The following is a 21,420-nucleotide window of genomic DNA, read 5'->3' on the forward strand; positions in this document are numbered from 1 at the left end:
ATTCAGAAATATGTCTAAAACCTACTTTTGCGAACTAGTCTCTGGTTTTTCACTCAATTTCGATCAAACCACTGCAGTAATAATCTCTGGACTCTCTAGATCAATAGTTATCGAAAAAATGTTGAATTTTGTCCTTTGGTTAGCCATAATTGGCTAATTTCAAAAAAGAGGTGTGGCCACACATACCCAACAGCCTATAAAACCTAAACGAAAACTTGAAACTTTACGAAAGTTGGTGAAAACATGTGTCACATGACTGTGAACAAGCAAGAAAAGTTTCATCAAGATCGGACCATAGGTGGCGCTATAACAGTCAGAAAAGCCATCAAAAACACAATATTTCAACTGTACATGAAATTAACTGTAAAAAAAACATCTTAGATATTCACAAATACACAAGTCATTCATATCACATGATAGATCTCATCATTCTGAACAACTTTGTCTCTAGGAGCATTTCTGTCAATCAAACCGTTATTTAACTATTCGCAATTAGGTTTAAAACCTACTTTGGTGAACTAGTCGTAGGTTTTTCACCCAATCGCAACCAATCTACTGCCGAAATGTTCTCTGTCTAGGGCTTATTAATAATTATCAAAAAAATCTTTGAAACATCCACTCACTTTTGTAATGGGGCCCAAAAACGTTTAAAAGTCGAGGGCCTATTTTACGAAAAATCCTATAACTCGTGAACGAAATGAGATATCTTCACCAAACTTGGTACATATATATAGCAGTAGGAACTTTGGTCAAACAACAAAAAATACCACGGATCTGCCACTTGGTGGCGCTATAAGATCGAAAAAACTGTAACTGGGTAAGCGTTAGTCCGATCGACTTGAAACTTGGTATGCTGTGTCTTTGTCCGACGTGGCTGAAAAATCTATGAGGACATTCGCGTATCTAAAAAAACATGGCCGCCATCGGCCATTAAAATTTGAGCACTTATTAGACAAGGTTAACGGAGGTCGATCGGAATGAAACTCGGTGGGCATGTTTGACTCATGACTCCAAAGGTCTGTAAGAATTTTGAAAGAAATCGGCCACAAGTTAGCGCTAACGAGATTTTTGGCCTAGTGATCACGTGGTGTTTTACATATCCACAAATAATGCATATCATATGATAGATCTCCTCATTCTGAACAACTTTGCCTCTTGGACCAAAGATGTCAATCAAATCGTTCATTAATTATTCAGAAATATGTCTAAAACCTACTTTTGCGAACTAGTCTCTGGTTTTTTGGTCAATCTCGATCAAACCACTGCTGTAATAATCTCTGGACTCTCTAGATCAATAGTTATCGAAAACATGTTGAATTTTGTCCTTTGGTTAGCTATAATTGGCTCATTTAAAAAAGGACACGTGGCCACAAAAACCCAACAGCCTATAAAATGTAAACAAAAACTTTAAACTTTACGAATGTTGGTGAAAACATGTGACACATGACTGTTAACAAGCATGAAAAGTTTCATTAAGATCGGACCATAGGTGGTGCTTTAACAGTGAAAAGGGGCTTCTGAAACAGTATTTCTAAGGGAAATGACCTCAAATTGCAATAAAATATTAATAACATTCACTTATACACTACATCTTCATATCATCTGATAGATCCCCTCATTCTGAACAACTTTGCCTCTTGGACTAATGCTGTCAATCAAATCGTTCATTAATTATTTACAAATGTGTTAGAAACCTACTTTTGCTAACTTGTCTCTGTTTTTTTGCTCAATCTCGATCAAACCACAGCAGTGATGTTCTCTGGAGTCTCTGGATCAATAATTATCAAAAAATGTTTATAATTTAAGAGAGACTGGGCCAAAAATAACACTATAATAGTTATAAAGCTTAAAAACACAGTGTTGTATGAGAAATTGGCATTTATAACCACTAGATGGCAGCGGAAGACCACTAATGGCCTTATTAAGCTGTAAAACAGCACTGTTCTATGGCTACTGAAGGATTCAAGTTAAAACATTATAAAATCACTGTTATAACATTTTAAACCTCATTGAGTCAAAGTTTACCATTTTGTTCATACAGACATATCAGTTTTTATAATTTTGCCAGATTATGATTACAGTGGAACCTGAAAATGACATCTAAACTCTTAAAAAGCGAATAGGTGCAATAGGCTTTGTTACCTATCACTTATTTCAAATATCTGCAACAAAATGTGTGTGCATGTATGTCCGTGTATGAGTGTTTCTGTGTGTGTTTGTATGTGTGAGTGTGTGTGTAAGCAGGCTTAATAATTATTACTGTGACCGTTTGACCATTTCATTTAAATGTGTGTGTGTGTGTGTGTGTGAATATGTTCATAGAGTATTAATAGGCCAGTTTAATCATTTAATTTCAGTGTGTGTGCATGAGTGTTGTGTGTCTGTGAGCCTGCTCTCCATTCTGGATGTTTTTAACTGTCAGCCATACATCCAGGTTGGCCAACCTTAAAGGGTGTCAATTTCACGAACCCCGGTTAATCGCTGCTTGCAGCTATATTTATTAGGGGTTCGTGCACGTAGTGCAGAAACCCTATTGTATTTGTTAAGATTTTTAGGGGTTCGTGCACGTAGTGCAGAAACCCTATTGTATTTGTTAAGATTTTTATTATTATTATTATTATTATTATTATTATTCTGCCTTAAAACGAATCGTGCAGCCCAAACCGTAAGGGCTAGAGAGCTGAAACTTGGTCAGAAGGTAGTAGTCTTGCTCGCTACTCAGATACAAAGAATCGGCCAAATCGGCCAAACGGGGGCGCTACAGCGCAAAAACCTAAAATTTCAGACATTTTTGGCCCACAGTCGTAAACCGTGTGTCGTAGACTCAAAAACTTTACATCGTTGCAATCCTTGGGTTAGCCCGAACAAAAGTGGAGTCCGAAATTTTTGAGCTGCGACGCTTCCTTCTTGCCCTAAAATTGACCTATATCCCAGACCTACTTTTGCGAACTAGTCCTAGGTTTTTCGCCCGATCGGAACCAAACCAGTGCAGAAATATTCTGTGGACACTGAATATCAATAATTATCAAAAAAAAGTTGAAATTTTGATTTTCGGGCGATACAGTACTCCAATTAGCGTCTATGCTAACGTTAGCCAAATGTTGTTGGAAGTATAGCTCTGGAACGGAATGAGCTATATTCACCAAACTCGGTACAAGTATGTACGAGCTCAATCTTTGGTCAAATAAAAAAAATTGCGAAGCTCTGCCACTTAGGGGCGCTATAAGACAGAAAAAACATATAAATGGTTATAACTAGGCAACCGTTGGTCCGATCGGCTTCAAAATTGGTATGCAGCATCTTGGTCCAAAGGGGCACAAGTGTATATGAGGACATTCACGTATCTCAAAAAACATGGCCGCCATTGGCCAAAACATTTCAAGCACCAATTAGACAAGGTTAACGGAGGTCGATCGGAACAAAACTCGGTGGGCATGTTCGACTCATGGCCCTAAAGGTCTGTAAGAATTTTGAAAGAAATCGGCCACAAGTTGGCGCTAACGAGATTTTTGGCTCTGTAATCACGTGGTGTTTTACATATCCACACATAATGCATATCATCTGATAGATCTCCTCATAATGAACAACTTTGCCTCTTGGACCAAAGCTGTCAATCAAATCGTTCATTAATTATTCAGAAATATGTCTAAAACCTACTTTTGCGAACTAGTCTCTGGTTTTTCACTCAATTTCGATCAAACCACTGCAGTAATAATCTCTGGACTCTCTAGATCAATAGTTATCGAAAAAATGTTGAATTTTGTCCTTTGGTTAGCCATAATTGGCTAATTTCAAAAAAGAGGCGTGGCCACACATACCCAACAGCCTATAAAACCTAAACGAAAACTTGAAACTTTACGAAAGTTGGTGAAAACATGTGTCACATGACTGTGAACAAGCAAGAAAAGTTTCATCAAGATCGGACCATAGGTGGCGCTATAACAGTCAGAAAAGCCATCAAAAACACAATATTTCAACTGTACATGAAATTAACTGTAAAAAAAACATCTTAGATATTCACAAATACATAAGTCATTCATATCACATGATAGATCTCATCATTCTGAACAACTTTGTCTCTAGGATCATTTCTGTCAATCAAACCGTTATTTAACTATTCGCTATTAGGTTTAAAACCTACTTTGGTGAACTAGTCGTAGGTTTTTCACCCAATCGCAACCAATCTACTGCCGAAATGTTCTCTGTCTAGGGCTTATTAATAATTATTAAAAAAATCTTTGAAACATCCACTCACTTTTGTAATGGGGCCCAAAAACGTTTAAAAGTCGAGGGCCTATTTTACGAAAAATCCTATAACTCGTGAACGAAATGAGATATCTTCACCAAACTTGGTACATATATATAGCAGTAGGAACTTTGGTCAAACAACAAAAAATACCACTGATCTGCCACTTGGTGGCGCTATAAGATCAAAAAAACTGTAACTGGGTAACCGTTTTTCTGATCGACTTGAAATTTGGTATGCTGTGACTTTGTCCGAAGTGGCTTAAATATCTATGAGGACATTCGCGTATCTCAAAAAAACATGGCCGCCATCGGCCATTAAAATTTGAGCACTTATTAGACAAGGTTAACGGAGGTCGATCGGAACGAAACTCAGTGGCCATGTTTGACTCAAGGCCCCAAAGGTCTGTAAGAATTTTGAAAGAAATCGGCCACAAGTTGGCGCTAACGAGATCTTTGGCCTAGTGATCACGTGGTGTTTTACATATCCACAAATAATGCATATCATATGATAGATCTCCTCATTCTGAACAACTTTGCCTCTTGGACCAAAGCTGTCAATCAAATCGTTCATTAATTATTCAGAAATATGTCTAAAACCTACTTTTGCGAACTAGTCTCTGGTTTTTTGGTCAATCTCGATCAAACAACTGCAGTAATAATCTCTGGACTGTCTAGATCAATAGTTATCGAAAAAAGTTTGAATTTTGTCCTTTGGTTAGCTATAAATGGCTCATTTCAAAAAGGGCACGTGGCCACACATACCCGACAGCCTATAAAATGTAAACGAAAACTTGAAACTTTACGAAAGTAGGTGAAAACATGTGACACATGACCGTTAACAAGCATGAAAAGTTTCATTAAGATCGGACCATAGGTGGTGCTTTAACAGTGAAAAAGGGCTTCTGAAACAGTATTTCTAAGGGAAATGACCTCAAATTGCAATAAAATATTAATAACATTCACTTATACACTACATCTTCATATCATCTGATAGATCTCCTCATTCTGAACAACTTTGCCTCTTGGACTAATGCTGTCAATCAAATCGTTCATTAATTATTTACAAATGTGTTAAAAACATACTTTTGCTAACTTGTCTCTGTTTTTTTGCTCAATCTCGATCAAACCACAGCAGTGATGTTCTCTGGAGTCTCTGGATCAATAATTATCAAAAATGTTTATAATTTAAGAGAGACTGGGCCAAAAATAACACTATAATAGTTATAAAGCTTAAAAACACAGTGTTGTATGAGAAATTGGCATTTATAACCACTAGATGGCAGCGGAAGACCACTAATGGCCTTATTAAGCTGTAAAACAGCACTGTTCAATGGCTACTGAAGGATTCAAGTTAAAACATTATAAAATCACTGTTATAACATTTTAAACCTCATTGAGTCAAAGTTTACCATTTTGTTCATACAGACATATCAGCTTTTATAATTTTGCCAGATTATGATTACAGTGGAACCTGAAAATTACATCTAAACTCTTAAAAAGCAAATATGTGCAATAATCTTTCTTACCTATCACTTATTTGAAATCAAACAACTGTGTTAGTGTTTGTGTGTAAGCAGGCTTTATGATTGTTATTGTGATGGTTTCACCATTTCATTTCATTTCTATGTGTGTGTGTGTGTGTGTGTGTGTGTGTGTGAATATGCTTATAGAGCATTAATAGGCCAGTTTAATCATTTAATTTCACTGTGTGTGCATGAGTGTTGTGTGTCTGTGAGCCTGCTCTCCATTCTGGATGTTTTTAACTGTCAGCCATACATCCAGGTTGGCCAACCTTAAAGGGTGTCAATTTCACGAACCCCGGTTAATCGCTGCTTGCAGCTATATTTATTATTATTATTATTATTATTCTGCCTTAAAACGAATCGTGCAGCCCAAACCGTAAGGGCTAGAGAGCTGAAACTTGGTCAGAAGGTAGTAGTCTTGCTCGCTACTCAGATACAAAGAATCGGCCAAATCGGCCAAACGGGGGCGCTACAGCGCAAAAACCTAAAATTTCAGACATTTTTGGCCCACAGTCGTAAACCGTGTGTCGTAGACTCAAAAACTTTACATCGTTGCAATCCTTGGGTTAGCCCGAACAAAAGTGGAGTCCGAAATTTTTGAGCTACGACGTTTCCTTCTTGCCCTAAAATTGACCTATATCCCAGACCTACTTTTGCGAACTAGTCCTAGGTTTTTTGCCCGATTGGAACCAAACCAGTGCAGAAATATTCTGTGGACACTGAGTATCAATAATTATCAAAAAAAAGTTGAAATTTAGATTTTTGGGCGATACAGTACTCCAATTAGCGTCTATGCTAACGTTAGCCAAATGTTGTTGGAAGTATTACTCTGGAACGGAATGAGCTATATTCACCAAACTCGGTACAAGTATGTACAAGCTCAATCTTTGGTCAAATAAAAAAAATTGCGAAGCTTTGCCACTTAGGGGCGCTATAAGACAGAAAAAACATATAAATGGTTATAACTTGGCAACCGTTGGTCCGATCGGCTTCAAAATTGGTATGCAGCATCTTGGTCCAAAGGGGCACAAGTGTGTATGAGGACATTCATGTATCTCAAAAAACATGGCCGCCATTGGCCAAAACAATTTAAGCACCAACTTGACAAGGTTAACGGAGGTCGATCGGAACGAAACTCGGTGGGCATGTTTGACCCATGGCCCTAAAGGTCTGTAAGAATTTTGAAAGAAATCGGCCACAAGTTGGCGCTAACGAGATTTTTGGCCTAGTGATCACGTGGTGTTTTACATATCCACACATAATGCATATCATCTGATAGATCTGCTCATTCTGAACAACTTTGCCTCTTATACCAAAGCTGTCAATCAAATCGTTCATTAATTATTCAGAAATATGTCTAAAACCTACTTTTGCGAACTAGTCTCTGGTTTTTCGCTCAATTTCGATCAAACCACTGCAGTAATAATCTCTGGACTCTCTAGATCAATAATTATCGAAAACATGTTGAATTTTGTCCTTTGGTTAGCCATAATTGGCTAATTTCAAAAAAGAGGCGTGGCCACACATACCCAACAGCCTATAAAACCTAAACGAAAACGTGAAACTTTACGAAAGTTGGTGAAAACATGTGTCACATGACTGTGAACAAGCAAGAAAAGTTTCATCAAGATCGGACCATAGGTGGCGCTATAACAGTCAGAAAAGCCATCAAAAACACAATATTTCAACTGTACATGAAATTAACTGTAAAAAAAACATCTTAGATATTCACAAATACATAAGTTATTCATATCACATGATAGATGACATCATTCTGAACAACTTTGTCTCTAGGAGCATTTCTGTCAATCAAACTGTTATTTAACTATTCGCAATTAGGTTCAAAACCTACTTTGGTGAACTAGTCGTAGGTTTTTCACCCAATCGCAACCAAACTACGGCCGAAATGTTCTCTGTCCAGGGCTTATTAATAATTATCAAAAACATCTTTGAAAAGTCCACTCACTTTTGTAATGGGGCCCAAAAACGTTTAAAAGTCGAGGACCTATTTTACGAAAAATGCTATAACTCGTGAACGAAATGGGATATCTTCACCAAACTTGGTACATATATATAGCAATAGGAACTTTGGTCAAAAAACAAAAAATACCACTGATCTGCCACTTGGTGGCGCTATAAGATCGAAAAAACTGTAACTGGGTAACCGTTGGTCCGATCGACTTGAAACTTGGTATGCAGTGTCTTTGTCTGACGTGGCTGAAATATCTATTAGGACATTCGCGTATCTTAAAAAACATGGCCGCCATTGGCCAAAAAACTTGAACCACCGATTAGGCACCTAGTAGACGAGGTTAACGGAGGTCGATCGGAATGAAACTCGGTGGGCATGTTCAGCTCATGGCCCTGAAGGTCTGTAAGAATTTTGAAAGAAATCGGCCACTAGGGGCCGAATTTTCATTTTTTAAGCACATAAAGGAATTCATATCGCACAGTTTTTCACACATACACTAGATATGCACATCATCTGATAGAGCTCCTCATTCTGAACAACTTTGCCTCTTGGACCAAAGCTTTCAATCAAATTGTTCATTAATTATTCAGAAATATGTCTAAAACCTACTTTTGCGAACTAGTCTCTGGTTTTTTGGTCAATCTCGATGAAACCACTGCAGTAATAATCTCTGGACTGTGTAGATCAATAGTTATCGAAAAAATGTTGAATTTTGTCCTTTGGTTAGCTTTAATTGGATCATTTAAAAATGGACGCGTGGCCACACATACCTGACAGCCTATAAAACGTAAACAAAAACTTGAAACTTTACAAATGTTGGTGAAAACATGTGACACATGACCGTTAACAAGCATGAAAAGTTTCATGGAGATCGGACCATAGGTGGTGCTTTAACAGTGAAAAAGGGCTTCTGAAACAGTATTTCTAAGGGAAATGACCTCAAATTGCAATAAAATATTAATAACATTCACTTATACACTACATCTTCATATCATCTGATAGATCTCCTCATTCTGAACAACTTTACCTCTTGGACTAATGCTGTCAATAAAATCGTTCATTAATTATTTACAAATGTGTTAAAAACCTACTTTTGCTAACTAGTCTCTGTTTTTTTGCTCAATCTCGATCAAACCACAGCAGTGATATTCTCTGGAGTCTCTAGATCAATAATTATCAAAAAAATGTTGATTATTTAAGAGAGATTGGGCAAGAAATAAAACTATTATAGTAAAAAGCTTAAAAACAGTGTTGTATGAGAAATTGGCTTTTATAACCACTAGATGGCAGCGGAAGACCACTAATGGCCTTATTAAGCTGTAAAACAGCACTGTTCAATGGTTACTGAATGATTCAAGATAAAACATTATAAAATCACTGTTATAACCTTTTAAACCTCATTGAGTCAAAGTTTACCATTTTGTTCATACAGACATATCAGTTTTTATAATTTTGCCAGATTATGATTACAGTGAAACCTGAAAATGACATCTAAACTCTTAAAAAGTGAATAGGTGCAATAAGGTTTGTTACCTATCACTTATTTTAATTCTCATTCTGATCAACTTTGCCTCTAGGATCAGTGCTGTCAATCAAACTGTTAAGTATTTAAGATTACTTAAAAAACATGCTTTTGTCAACTAGCCTTCAGTTTTTAACTCAAAATGAATCAAATCATTGCAGTACTGTTCTCTAGACTCCCTGGGTCAATGATTATCAATTTTTTTTTATAATTTAATAGAGATTGGGCAATAAATAAAACTATTATAGGTAAAAAGCTTAAAAACACAGTGTTGTATGAAAAATTGGCTTTTATAACCACTAGATGGCAGCGGAAGACCACTAATGGCCTTATTAAGCTGTAAAACAGTACTGTTCAATGGTTACTGAAGGATTCAAGATAAAACATTATAAAATCACTGTTATAACATTTTAAACCTCATTGAGTCAAAGTTTACCATTTTGTTCATACAGACATATCAGTTTTTATAATTTTGCGAGATTATGATTACAGTGGAACCTGAAAATGACATCTAAACTCTTAAAAAGCCAATAAGTGCAATAGGCTTTGTTACCTATCACTTATTTCAAATATCTGCATCTGCAACAAAATGTGTGTGCATGTATGCCCGTGTATGAGTGTTTCTGTGTGTGTGTGTATACAAGTGTGTTTGTGTGTGTGTGTGTGTGTGTATGTGTGTGTATGCGTGTAAGCAGGCTTTATGATTGTTATTGTGATGGTTTGACCATTTAATTTATATGTGTGTGTGCATGTGTGTTTTTGTGTGTATGTAAATATGCTTATAGAGTATTAATAGGCTAGTTTAATAATTTTGAGATTGATATTATTTTGAAAAACATGCTTTTGTCAACTAGCTTTCAGTTTTTAACTCAAAATCAATCAAATCATTGCAGTGCTGTTCTTTAGACTCTCTAGGTCAATAATTATCAAAATTTTTTGATAATTTAACAGAGACTGGGCAAAAAATAACACTATTACAGTTAAAAAGCTCAAAAACACAGTGTTGTATGAGAAATAGGCATTTATAACCACTAGATGGCAGCATAAGACCATTAATGGGCGTATTAAACTCTTAAACAGTACTGTTCATATGTTGCTTATGGAGATGCTATAAAATCACTGTTATAACATTTTAAACCTCATTGAGTCAAAGTTTACCATTTTGTTCATACAGACATATCAGTTTTTATAATTTTGCCAGATTATGATTACAGTGGAACCTGAAAATGACATCTAAACTCTTAAAAAGTGAATATGTGCAATAATCTTTCTTACCTATCACTTATTTTAAATATCAAACAACTGTGTTTGTGTTTGTGTGTTAGCAGGCTTAATGATTATTACTGTGATAGTCTGACCATTTCATTTATGTGTGTGTGCATGTGTGTTTCTGTGTGTGTGTGAATATGCTTATAGAGCATTAATAGGCCAGTTTAATCGTTTAATTTCACTGTGTGTGCATGAGTGTTGTGTGTCTGTGAGCCTGCTCTCCATTTTGGATGTTTTTAACTGTCAGCCATACATCCAGGTTGGCCAACCTTAAAGGGCGTCAATTTCACGAACCCCGGTTAATCGCTGCTTGCAGCTATATTTAGGGGTTCGTGCACGTAGTGCAGAAACCCTATTGTATTTGTTAAGATTTTTAGGGGTTCGTGCACGTAGTGCAGAAACCCTATTGTATTTGTTAGGATTTTTATTATTATTATTATTAGGGGTTCGTGCACGTAGTGCAGAAACCCTATTGTATTTGTTAAGATTTTTATTATTATTATTATTATTATTATTATTATTCTGCCTTAAAACGAATCGTGCAGCCCAAACCGTAAGGGCTAGAGAGCTGAAACTTGGTCAGAAGGTAGTAGTCTTGCTCGCTACTCAGATACAAAGAATCGGCCAAATCGGCCAAACGGGGGCGCTACAGCGCAAAAACCTAAAATTTCAGACATTTTTGGCCCACAGTCGTAAACCGTGTGTCGTAGACTCAAAAACTTTACATCGTTGCAATCCTTGGGTTAGCCCGAACAAAAGTGGAGTCCGAAATTTTTGAGCTGCGACGCTTCCTTCTTGCCCTAAAATTGACCTATATCCCAGACCTACTTTTGCGAACTAGTCCTAGGTTTTTCGCCTGATCGGAACCAAACCAGTGCAGAAATATTCTGTGGACACTGAATATCAATAATTATCAAAAAAAAGTTGCAATTTTGATTTTCGGGCGATACAGTACTCCAATTAGCGTCTATGCTAACGTTAGCCAAATGTTGTTGGAAGTATAGCTCTGGAACGGAATGAGCTATATTCACCAAACTCGGTACAAGTATGTACGAGCTCAATCTTTGGTCAAATAAAAAAAATTGCGAAGCTCTGCCACTTAGGGGCGCTATAAGACAGAAAAAACATATAAATGGTTATAACTAGGCAACCGTTGGTCCGATCGGCTTCAAAATTGGTTTGCAGCATCTTGGTCCAAAGGGGCACAAGTGTATATGAGGACATTCACGTATCTCAAAAAACATGGCCGCCATTGGCCAAAACATTTCAAGCACCAATTAGACAAGGTTAACGGAGGTCGATCGGAACAAAACTCGGTGGGCATGTTCGACTCATGGCCCTAAAGGTCTGTAAGAATTTTGAAAGAAATCGGCCACAAGTTGGCGCTAACGAGATTTTTGGCTCTGTAATCACGTGGTGTTTTACATATCCACACATAATGCATATCATCTGATAGATCTCCTCATAATGAACAACTTTTCCTCTTGGACCAAAGCTGTCAATCAAATCGTTCATTAATTATTCAGAAATATGTCTAAAACCTACTTTTGCGAACTAGTCTCTGGTTTTTCACTCAATTTCGATCAAACCACTGCAGTAATAATCTCTGGACTCTCTAGATCAATAGTTATCGAAAAAATGTTGAATTTTGTCCTTTGGTTAGCCATAATTGGCTAATTTCAAAAAAGAGGTGTGGCCACACATACCCAACAGCCTATAAAACCTAAACGAAAACTTGAAACTTTACGAAAGTTGGTGAAAACATGTGTCACATGACTGTGAACAAGCAAGAAAAGTTTCATCAAGATCGGACCATAGGTGGCGCTATAACAGTCAGAAAAGCTATCAAAAACACAATATTTCAACTGTACATGAAATTAACTGTAAAAAAAACATCTTAGATATTCACAACTACACAAGTCATTCATATCACATGATAGACCTCATCATTCTGAACAACTTTGTCTCTAGGAGCATTTCTGTCAATCAAACTGTTATTTAACTATTCGCAATTAGGTTCAAAACCTACTTTGGTGAACTAGTCGTAGGTTTTTCACCAAATCGCAACCAATCTACTGCCGAAATGTTCTCTGTCCAGGGCTATTAATAATTATCAAAAAAATCTTTGAAATGTCCACTCACTTTTGTAATGGGGCCCAAAAACGTTTAAAAGTCGAGGACCTATTTTACGAAAAATGCTATAACTCGTGAACGAAATGAGATATCTTCACCAAACTTGGTACATATATATAGCAGTAGGAACTTTGGTCAAACAACAAAAAATACCACGGATCTGCCACTTGGTGGCGCTATAAGATCGAAAAAACTGTAACTGGGTAACCGTTAGTCCGATCGACTTGAAACTTGGTATGCTGTGTCTTTGTCCGACGTGGCTGAAAAATCTATGAGGACATTCGCGTATCTAAAAAAACATGGCCGCCATCGGCCATTAAAATTTGAGCACTTATTAGACAAGGTTAACGGAGGTCGATCGGAATGAAACTCGGTGGGCATGTTTGACTCATGACTCCAAAGGTCTGTAAGAATTTTGAAAGAAATCGGCCACAAGTTGGCGCTAACAAGATTTTTGGCCTAGTGATCACGTGGTGTTTTACATATCCACAAATAATGCATATCATATGATAGATCTCCTCATTCTGAACAACTTTGCCTCTTGGACCAAAGATGTCAATCAAATCGTTCATTAATTATTCAGAAATATGTCTAAAACCTACTTTTGCGAACTAGTCTCTGGTTTTTTGGTCAATCTCGATCAAACCACTGCTGTAATAATCTCTGGACTCTCTAGATCAATAGTTATCGAAAACATGTTGAATTTTGTCCTTTGGTTAGCTATAATTGGCTCATTTAAAAAAGGACACGTGGCCACAAAAACCCAACAGCCTATAAAATGTAAACAAAAACTTGAAACTTTACAAATGTTGGTGAAAACATGTGACACATGACCGTTAACAAGCATGAAAAGTTTCATGGAGATCGGACCATAGGTGGTGCTTTAACAGTGAAAAAGGGCTTCTGAAACAGTATTTCTAAGGGAAATGACCTCAAATTGCAATAAAATATTAATAACATTCACTTATACACTACATCTTCATATCATCTGATAGATCCCCTCATTCTGAACAACTTTGCCTCTTGGACTAATGCTGTCAATCAAATCGTTCATTAATTATTTACAAATGTGTTAAAAACATACTTTTGCTAACTTGTCTCTGTTTTTTTGCTCAATCTCGATCAAACCACAGCAGTGATGTTCTCTGGAGTCTCTGGATCAATAATTATCAAAAAATGTTTATAATTTAAGAGAGACTGGGCCAAAAATAACACTATAATAGTTATAAAGCTTAAAAACACAGTGTTGTATGAGAAATTGCCATTTATAACCACTAGATGGCAGCGGAAGACCACTAATGGCCTTATTAAGCTGTAAAACAGCACTGTTCAATGGCTACTGAAGGATTCAAGTTAAAACATTATAAAATCACTGTTATAACATTTTAAACCTCATTGAGTCAAAGTTTACCATTTTGTTCATACAGACATATCAGCTTTTATAATTTTGCCAGATTATGATTACAGTGAAACCTAAAAATGACATCTAAACTCTTAAAAACTGAATAAGTGCAATAGGCTTTGTTACCTATCACTTATTTGAAATATCTGCATCTGCAACAAAATGTGTGTGCATGTATGTCTGTGTATGAGTGTTTCTGTGTGTGTGTGTGTGTGTATACAAGTGTTTTTCTGTGTGTGTGTGTGTATACAAGTGTGTTTGTGTGTGTGTGTGTGTATGTGTGTAAGCAGGCTTTATGATTGTTATTGTGATGGTTTGACCATTTCTATGTGTGTGTGCATGTGTGTTTTTGTGTGTATGTAAATATGCTTATAGAGTATTAATAGGCTAGTTTAATAATTTTGAGATTGATATTATTTTGAAAAACATGCTTTTGTCAACTAGCTTTCAGTTTTTAATTCAAAATCAATCAAATCATTGCAGTGCTGTTCTTTAGACTCTCTAGGTCAATAATTATCAAAAAAATGTGATAATTTAACAGAGACTGGGCAAAAAATAACACTATTACAGTTAAAAAGCTCAAAAACACAGTGTTGTATGAGAAATAGGCATTTATAACCACTAGATGGCAGCGTAAGACCACTAATGGGCTTATTAAACTCTTAAACAGTACTGTTCATAAGTTGCTTATGGAGATGCTATAAAATCACAGTTATAACATTTTAAACCTCATTGAGTCAAAGTTTACCATTTTGTTCATACAGACATATCAGTTTTTATAATTTTGCCAGATTATGATTACAGTGGAACCTGAAAATGACATCTAAACTCTTAAAAAGCGAATAGGTGCACTTATTTCAAATATCTGCAACAAAATGTGTGTGCATGTATGTCCGTGTATGAGTGTTTCTGTGTGTGTTTGTATGTGTGAGTGTGTGTGTAAGCAGGCTTAATAATTATTACTGTGACCGTTTGACCATTTCATTTAAATGTGTGTGTGTGTGTGTGTGTGTGTGAATATGTTCATAGAGTATTAATAGGCCAGTTTAATCATTTAATTTCACTGTGTGTGCATGAGTGTTGTGTGTCTGTGAGTCTGCTCTCCATTTTAGATGTTTTTAACTGTCAGCCATACATCCAGGTTGGCCAACCTTAAAGGGTGTCAATTTCACGAACCCCGGTTAATCGCTGCTTGCAGCTATATTTATTATTATTATTATTATTCTGCCTTAAAACGAATCGTGCAGCCCAAACCGTAAGGGCTAGAGAGCTGAAACTTGGTCAGAAGGTAGTAGTCTTGCTCGCTACTCAGATACAAAGAATCGGCCAAATCGGCCAAACGGGGGCGCTACAGCGCAAAAACCTAAAATTTCAGACATTTTTGGCCCACAGTCGTAAACCGTGTGTCGTAGACTCAAAAACTTTACATCGTTGCAATCCTTGGGTTAGCCCGAACAAAAGTGGAGTCCGAAATTTTTGAGCTGCGACGCTTCCTTCTTGCCCTAAAATTGACCTATATCCCAGACCTACTTTTGCGAACTAGTCCTAGGTTTTTCGCCCGATCGGAACCAAACCAGTGCAGAAATATTCTGTGGACACTGAATATCAATAATTATCAAAAAAAAGTTGCAATTTTGATTTTCGGGCGATACAGTACTCCAATTAGCGTCTATGCTAACGTTAGCCAAATGTTGTTGGAAGTATAGCTCTGGAACGGAATGAGCTATATTCACCAAACTCGGTACACATATGTACGAGCTCTATCTTTGGTCAAATAAAAAAAATTGCGAAGCTCTGCCACTTAGGGGCGCTATAAGACAGAAAAAACATATAAATGGTTATAACTAGGCAACCGTTGGTCCGATCGGCTTCAAAATTGGTACGCAGCATCTTGGTCCAAAGGGGCACAAGTGTATATGAGGACATTCACGTATCTCAAAAAACATGGCCGCCATTGGCCAAAACATTTCAAGCACCAATTAGACAAGGTTAACGGAGGTCGATCGGAACAAAACTCGGTGGGCATGTTCGACTCATGGCCCTAAAGGTCTGTAAGAATTTTGAAAGAAATCGGCCACAAGTTGGCGCTAACGAGATTTTTGGCTCTGTAATCACGTGGTGTTTTACATATCCACACATAATGCATATCATCTGATAGATCTCCTCATAATGAACAACTTTTCCTCTTGGACCAAAGCTGTCAATCAAATCGTTCATTAATTATTCAGAAATATGTCTAAAACCTACTTTTGCGAACTAGTCTCTGGTTTTTCACTCAATTTCGATCAAACCAATGCAGTAATAATCTCTGGACTCTCTAGATCAATAATTATCGAAAACATGTTGAATTTTGTCCTTTGGTTAGCCATAATTGGCTAATTTCAAAAAAGAGGCGTGGCCACACATACCCAACAGCCTATAAAACCTAAACGAAAACTTGAAACTTTACGAAAGTTGGTGAAAACATGTGTCACATGACTGTGAACAAGCAAGAAAAGTTTCATCAAGATCGGACCATAGGTGGCGCTATAACAGTCAGAAAAGCCATCAAAAATACAATATTTCAACTGTACATGAAATTAACTGTAAAAAAAACATCTTAGATATTCACAAATACATAAGTCATTCATATCACATGATAGATCTCATCATTCTGAACAACTTTGTCTCTAGAATCATTTCTGTCAATCAAACTGTTATTTAACTATTCACAATTAGGTTTAAAACCTACTTTGGTGAACTAGTCGTAGGTTTTTCACCCAATCGCAACCAAACTACTGCCGAAATGTTCTCTGTCCAGGGCTTATTAATAATTATCAAAAAAATCTTTGAAATGTCCACTCATTTTTGTAATGGGGCCCAAAAACGTTTAAAAGTCGAGGACCTATTTTACGAAAAATGCTATAACTCGTGAACGAAATGAGATATCTTCACCAAACTTGGTACATATATATAGCAGTAGGAACTTTGGTCAAAAAACAAAAAATACCACTGATCTGCCACTTGGTGGCGCTATAAGATCGAAAAAACTGTAACTGGGTAACCGTTAGTCCGATCGACTTGAAACTTGGTATGCAATGTCTTTGTCCGACGTGGCTGAAATATCTATGAGGACATTCGCGTATCTCAAAAAAACATGGCCGTCAACGGCCATTAAAATTTGAGCACTTATTAGACAAGGTTAACGGAGGTCGATCGGAATGAAACTCGGTGGGCATGTTTGACTCATGACTCCAAAGGTCTGTAAGAATTTTGAAAGAAATCGGCCACAAGTTGGCGCTAACGAGATTTTTGGCCTAGTGATCACGTGGTGTTTTACATATCCACACATAATGCATATCATCTGATAGATCTCCTCATAATGAACAACTTTTCCTCTTGGACCAAAGATGTCAATCAAATCGTTCATTAATTATTCAGAAATATGTCTAAAACCTACTTTTGCGAACTAGTCTCTGGTTTTTTGGTCAATCTCGATCAAACCACTGCAGTAATAATCTCTGGACTCTCTAGATCAATAGTTATCGAAAAAATGTTGAATTTTGTCCTTTGGTTAGCTATAATTGGCTCATTTAAAAAAGGACACGTGGCCACAAAAACCCAACAGCCTATAAAACGTAAACAAAAACTTGAAACTTTACGAAAGTTGGTGAAAACATGTGACACATGACCGTTAACAAGCATGAAAAGTTTCATGGAGATCGGACCATAGGTGGTGCTTTAACAGTGAAAAAGGGCTTCTGAAACAGTATTTCTAAGGGAAATGACCTCAAATTGCAATAAAATATTAATAACATTCACTTATACACTACATCTTCATATCATCTGATAGATACCCTCATTCTGAACAACTTTGCCTCTTGGACTAATGCTGTCAATCAAATCGTTCATTAATTATTTACAAATGTGTTAGAAACCTACTTTTGCTAACTTGTCTCTGTTTTTTTGCTCAATCTCGATCAAACCACAGCAGTGATGTTCTCTGGAGTCTCTGGATCAATAATTATCAAAAAATGTTTATAATTTAAGAGAGACTGGGCCAAAAATAACACTATAATAGTTATAAAGCTTAAAAACACAGTGTTGTATGAGAAATTGGCATTTATAACCACTAGATGGCAGCGGAAGACCACTAATGGCCTTATTAAGCTGTAAAACAGCACTGTTCAATGGCTACTGAAGGATTCAAGTTAAAACATTATAAAATCACTGTTATAACATTTTAAACCTCATTGAGTCAAAGTTTACCATTTTGTTCATACAGACATATCAGGTTTTATAATATTGCCAGATTATGATTACAGTGGAACCTGAAAATGACATCTAAACTCTTAAAAACTGAATAAGTGCAATAGGCTTTGTTACCTATCACTTATTTCAAATATCTGCATCTGCAACAAAATGTGTGTGCATGTATGTCTGTGTATGAGTGTTTCTGTGTGTGTTTGTGTATGTGTTTGTGTGTGTGTGTGTGTGTGTGTGTGTATACAAGTGTGTTTGTGTGTGTGAGTGTTTGTGTTTGTGTGTGTGTGTGTGTGTGTGTGTGTGTAAGCAGGCTTTATGATTGTTATTGTGATGGTTTGACCATTTAATTTCACTGTGTGTGCATGAGTGTTGTGTGTCTGTGAGCCTGCTCTCCATTCTGGATGTTTTTAACTGTCAGCCATACATCCAGGTTGACCAAGACCACCTTAAAGGGCGTCAATTTCACGAACCCCGGTTAATCGCTGCTTGCAGCTATATTTAGGGGTTCGTGCACGTAGTGCAGAAACCCTATTGTATTTGTTAAGATTTTTATTATTATTATTATTATTATTCTGCCTTAAAACGAATCGTGCAGCCCAAACCGTAAGGGCTAGAGAGCTGAAACTTGGTCAGAAGGTAGTAGTCTTGCTCGCTACTCAGATACAAAGAATCGGCCAAATCGGCCAAACGGGGGCGCTACAGCGCAAAAACCTAAAATTTCAGACATTTTTGGCCCACAGTCGTAAACCGTGTGTCGTAGACTCAAAAACTTTACATCGTTGCAATCCTTGGGTTAGCCCGAACAAAAGTGGAGTCCGAAATTTTTGAGCTACGACGTTTCCTTCTTGCCCTAAAATTGACCTATATCCCAGACCTACTTTTGCGAACTAGTCCTAGGTTTTTTGCCCGATTGGAACCAAACCAGTGCAGAAATATTCTGTGGACACTGAGTATCAATAATTATCAAAAAAAAGTTGAAATTTAGATTTTTGGGCGATACAGTACTCCAATTAGCGTCTATGCTAACGTTAGCCAAATGTTGTTGGAAGTATTACTCTGGAACGGAATGAGCTATATTCACCAAACTCGGTACAAGTATGTACGAGCTCAATCTTTGGTCAAATAAAAAAAATTGCGAAGCTTTGCCACTTAGGGGCGCTATAAGACAGAAAAAACATATAAATGGTTATAACTTGGCAACCGTTGGTCCGATCGGCTTCAAAATTGGTATGCAGCATCTTGGTCCAAAGGGGCACAAGTGTGTATGAGGACATTCATGTATCTCAAAAAACATGGCCGCCATTGGCCAAAACAATTTAAGCACCAACTTGACAAGGTTAACGGAGGTCGATCGGAACGAAACTCGGTGGGCATGTTTGACCCATGGCCCTAAAGGTCTGTAAGAATTTTGAAAGAAATCGGCCACAAGTTGGCGCTAACGAGATTTTTGGCCTAGTGATCACGTGGTGTTTTACATATCCACACATAATGCATATCATCTGATAGATCTGCTCATAATGAACAACTTTTCCTCTTGGACCAAAGCTGTCAATCAAATCGTTCATTAATTATTCAGGAATGTGTGTAAAACCTACTTTTGCGAACTAGTCTCTGGTTTTTTGCTCAATTTCGATCAAACCACTGCAGTAATAATCTCTGGACTCTCTAGATCAATAATTATCGAAAACATGTTGAATTTTGTCCTTTGGTTAGCCATAATTGGCTAATTTCAAAAAAGAGGCGTGGCCACACAAACCCAACAGCCTATAAAACCTAAACGAAAACTTGAAACTTTACGAAAGTTGGTGAAAACATGCGTCACATGACTGTGAACAAGCAAAAAAAGTTTCGTCAAGATCGGACCATAGGTGGCGCTATAACAGTCAGAAAAGCCATCAAAAACACAATATTTCAACTGTACATGAAATTAACTGTAAAAAAAACATCTTAGATATTCACAAATACATAAGTCATTCATATCACATGATAGATCTCATCATTCTGAACAACTTTGTCTCTAGGAGCATTTCTGTCAATCAAACTGTTATTTAACTATTCGCAATTAGGTTTAAAACCTACTTTGGTGAACTAGTCGTAGGTTTTTCACCCAATCACAACCAAACTACTGCCGAAATGTTCTCTGTCCAGGGCTTATTAATAATTATCAAAAAAATCTTTGAAATGTCCACTCACTTTTGTAATGGGGCCCAAAAACGTTTAAAAGTCGAGGACCTATTTTACGAAAAATGCTATAACTCGTGCACGAAATGAGATATCTTCACCAAACTTGGTACATATATATAACAGTAGGAACTTTGGTCAAAAAACAAAAAATACCACTGATCTGCCACTTGGTGGCGCTATAAAATCGAAAAAACTGTAACTGGGTAACCGTTGGTCCGATCGACTTGAAACTTGGTATGCAATGTCTTTGTCCGACGTGGCTGAAATATCTATGAGGACATTTGCGTATCTCAAAAAACATGGCCGCCATCGGCCATTAAAATTTGAGCACTTATTAGACAAGGTTAACGGAGGTCGATCGGAATGAAACTCGGTGGGCATGTTTGACTCATGGCCCCAAAGGTCTGTAAGAATTTTGAAAGAAATCGGCCACAAGTTGGCGCTAACGAGATTTTTGGCCTAGTGATCACGTGGTGTTTTACATATCCACAAATAATGCATATCATATGATAGATCTCCTCATTCCGAACAACTTTGCCTCTTGGACCAAAGATGTCAATCAAATCGTTCATTAATTATTCAGAAATATGTCTAAAACCTACTTTTGCGAACTAGTCTCTGATTTTTTGCATAATCTCGATCAAACCACTGCAGTAATAATCTCTGGACTCTCTAGATCAATAGTTATCGAAAAAATGTTGAATTTTGTCCTTTGGTTAGCCATAATTGGCTCATTTAAAAAAGGACACGTGGCCACAAAAACCCAACAGCCTATAAAACGTAAACAAAAACTTGAAACTTTACGAAAGTTGGTGAAAACATGTGACACATGACCGTTAACAAGCATGAAAAGTTTCATGGAGATCGGACCATAGGTGGTGCTTTAACAGTGAAAAGGGGCTTCTGAAACAGTATTTCTAAG

At 36.9% G+C, this 21,420-nt stretch overlaps 1 protein-coding gene across 1 annotated transcript in view; it reads left to right on the top strand.

The window, feature by feature from the left end:
• LOC306862574 (endoplasmic reticulum mannosyl-oligosaccharide 1,2-alpha-mannosidase-like) overlaps positions 1-21,420 on the top strand; it is a 369,711-nt gene that overhangs the window by 176,511 nt on the left and 171,780 nt on the right. The window lies entirely within an intron of this gene.

The sequence above is a fragment of the Barbus barbus genome (assembly GCF_936440315.1).
Source record: "Barbus barbus genome assembly, chromosome: 43".
NCBI lineage: Eukaryota > Metazoa > Chordata > Actinopteri > Cypriniformes > Cyprinidae > Barbus > Barbus barbus.